Here is a 3,546-nt window from a genome sequence, read left to right on the forward strand (position 1 = left end):
GAGACATTGGAGGGTTGCAAAGAGAGGGGTGACGTTGCGTCATGTGTTGTGTGTAGCATGTTTGCTTATCTGCTGCAAGCAGAGGGAAGTTCCTTGAGAAGGTACAGATTCTGTCGCTGTCAGTGGAAATGAGCTGTGTAAATAGTAGGATACAATGAAGAGGCGTCTCATAACTTGATATTAACTTGCTTTTTAGGGTTGTGTTGGGAGATGTCACACTTACTGGTCTTAATTTCTTTTCAAAGTAGTTTTTGTTATGGAATCTATATCAACATGCGTGTAGTACGATGTGTTATGAGTTTAGCTGTTTCTAGGACTGTGGGAAGCTCTTTGGGGGTGGGGACTGTTTTGTTTTGAGTGTTTACAGCTCCTAGCACAATGGGGTCCTGGCTCATGGCTGGGGTTCCTGCCAATCAGCACCTCCCCCGCACTCCCCGCACCTCCCGATCAGTTGTTTCATGGCATGCAGGAGGCCCGGAGGGGGAGTGGAAGGAGGAGGGCATATCAGGCTCAGGGGAGGGTGGGAAGGGGTGGAGTGGGGGCAGAGTCTGTGGCAGAACCAGGGGTTGAGCAACGAGCACCCCCTGGCACATTGGAAAGTTAGTGCCTGTAGCGCCAGCCCTGGAGTTGGCACCTATACAAAGAACTGCATATTAACTTCTGAAGAGCCACACATGGCTCTGGAGTCACACGTTGGCCACCTCGCCTTAAGATAAGCCATGCAAGGCAAGACTCTTTAGCACAATCCCACAATGCCCTCACATTTCTTTTCTGCACTGAGGAAGTTCGCTAACTAGTTCAGCTAACCTGATTTTAAAATCAGTTGGCACCACAGTGCAGAGTTGTTTAAAGTGGCCTGACTTGTTTTTCCTTAACTGTTTTTAAGACCACAAGATGAGCAAAACTGGTTCAAGTAAAAATGGGTCAAGCTGCCTTAAACCAGCTCTGTACCATGGCTTTAACCAGTTTTAAAAACAGTTAGACAACTTGTCCATACCTAGACCAATCCTGGAACCTCCTTCGTCTTTAGCAATACAGGAAAGTCAGGGAGAAAAGCAACAGCCTATTTAAATAAATGAATGGGCAATTGGGGGTTGCCAACTTTCTAATAGCACAAAACCGAACACCCCTACCTTGCCTCTGCCCCTTCTTTGAGGCCCCGCCCCTGCTTACTCCATCACCCCTCCCTCCATCACTTGGTCTCCTCCACCCTCTCACTTTCACTGGGCTGGGGCAAGGGCTTGGGGTGTGGGCTCCAGATGGGGCCAGAAATGAGGTGTTCAGGGTGTGGGAGAGGGCTCTGGGCTGGGGTGCAGGGGGTGCGAACTCTGGCTGGGGGTGCAGGCTCTGGGGTGGAGCCAGGGCTGAGAGGTTTGGGTTGCAGGAAGGGGCTCGGGGTTGGTGTGCAAGAGGGAGTTCGGGGTGTGGGGCCCCACCACTGCTTACCATGGCTCCCAGGAAGCAGCTGCCAGGTCCTTGCAGCCCCTAGGTGAAGGAAAGGACAGGGAACCCAGCCCCCTACCCTGCCCCCAGCCAGGGTTGAGACTGTAGAAGTTAGAATATTTCCCTTTCCCCCAATATAGATAATGTCTTAGAACTGGTCTCATCTTACAGGTGCTGGGAAAACTTGTAAAAGTTTTGCCAGGGAATTAAATAGTTTTAAAGAGCCAGGATCGCTGATAAGATCATTGGCCACAGGAGCTCAAGAGCTGCTGAGAGACAAAGGAGGGTGAACTGTATTATAACTAGCTCTGCTCCTCAGCCATAGCTAGGGCAACGGTAAACTCTCTACGGAAAAGGATAAATGGACACAAATCAGATATTTGGAATGGCAATATACAAAAACCTGTAGGAGAGCACTTCAACCTCCCTGGCCACACTATAGCAGACCTTAAGGTGGCCATCCTGCAGCAAAAAAACTTCAGGACCAGACTTCAAAGAGAAACTGCTGAGCTTCAATTCATCTACAAATTTGACACCATCAGCTCTGGACTAAACAAAGACTGTGAATGGCTTGCCAACTACAGAACCAGTTTCTCCTCCCTTGGTTTTCACACCTCAACCTGCTAGAACAGGGCCTCACCCTCCCTGATTGAACTAACCTCATTATCTCTAGCTTGCTTGCTAGCATATATATACCTGCCCCTGGAAATTTCCACTACCTGCATCTGACAAAGTGGGTATGTACCCACGAAAGCTCACGCTCCAAAACGTCTGTTAGTCTATAAGGTGCCACAGGATTCTCTGCTGCTTTCACAGATCCAGACTAACAGGGCTACCCCCTGATACTGGGTAAACAAGCTGGCTCTCCGAACAGCAGTGTGCCAAGTCTTGTGACTGCTGGTGTTTTGCTTAAAATCCCAGCTCCTGGATGCCTGTGACTGGGGGAGCATGTCTACTTCTGCTTTAAACAGACAACTTGTGTGGGCCGGGCAGAACCCTCGGGAAGCTGCCGCCTGGGGCTGCCTGACCTGCCCTGGAAAGGCCCCGGTGGCTGGTTTTTGCACCCATGAGGCTTTTCCAGGCCAGGCTCGCGCCGTATGAATGGCTGCGGTGGGCGGGGCCGCCTGGTGCGCAAGCGCAGCCCGGCTCACGTTCAGCGGAGTCACTATGGCTCAGCAGCGCTGCCGGTTGCATTGCATTGACCCGCTTACTACTAGGACCTGGCGGAAGGGGCAGTCGGAGAAACGTCAGGGCCTGGCTCCCGTGACGTCACCAACCTCCTATTTGATTGGCTGATAAGGGTGGGAGGCGGGGACGGATTTCTCACGCACCGGCATTGGGTCACGCGGCGGGGGGAGCGCGCCGTTCCCCCGAGGCAGGCTGGGAGCTGTAGTTCGGGGTGGAGGCCTTAGGCACGTTCCCCCTTCCGCGCGGGGTGGGCTGAACTCCGTCAGCCAATAAGAGCAGGGGGCGGAGCGCGCGCAGATAGTAGAAGCCGGCCGGTCCCGGGGTGAGTGACAGCGAGTGTGTAGTTCAGTCGGTGCGTGTGCGGCTGTGAGGGGAGTCGCTAGCGGGTGAGTGCGGGTCGCGGGGTGGAGCGGGAGGTCTGACGGGGGGTCTGAGGAAAAGGCCGCTGGGGGTGGGAGGAAGCTTGGAGGGCTCTGAGGAGGGAGGCGGGTACCGCGGCGAGGGGGCTCCGCGTGGTGACCCAGAGCTGTAGGGGCTTGTGATGGCCGCGGCAGCCGAAGGTCGCGGGGTTAAGGGAACCTGGAAGGACACGAAGGTAAGAGGAGCGGAGGGAGCTGGGTTGAGGCCGTGGGGGGAGGGGAATGTAATGAGCGGCCGGGCTAAGCTAGGACAGGGGTAAGGGGGCGGGGGTGACGTAATGAGGAGGGGGCCGGGCTAAGCTAGGACAGGGGGCGGGGGGGTGGGGGTATGTCTAACTCTGACAAGCTCCTGGACGGGTACCCCCCGCCCCCCCAAGCCTCAAGGACTAATGCACGGAGACGTAAGTGCGACCCCTACAGGCCCTATTGTTACTACAACCCATGAGATTTACCCTTCCCCACTTGGGGCAGGAACACTCCCCCAGAGGCGCACGTA

General features: G+C 54.7%; 1 protein-coding gene across 1 annotated transcript in view; it reads left to right on the forward strand.

The window, feature by feature from the left end:
- The first annotated feature begins 2,930 nt into the window (after window positions 1-2,930).
- The window catches only part of HIGD1A (HIG1 hypoxia inducible domain family member 1A), a 6,944-nt gene continuing 6,328 nt past the window's right edge, over window positions 2,931-3,546 (forward strand). The window contains exon 1 of the mRNA XM_032772357.2: window positions 2,931-3,017. The gene's annotated coding sequence lies outside the window, so the exon portion shown is untranslated. The remainder of the gene's footprint in view (window positions 3,018-3,546) is intronic.

This window comes from Chelonoidis abingdonii, chromosome 2 (assembly GCF_003597395.2).
Source record: "Chelonoidis abingdonii isolate Lonesome George chromosome 2, CheloAbing_2.0, whole genome shotgun sequence".
In the NCBI taxonomy this organism is placed as follows: domain Eukaryota; kingdom Metazoa; phylum Chordata; order Testudines; family Testudinidae; genus Chelonoidis; species Chelonoidis abingdonii.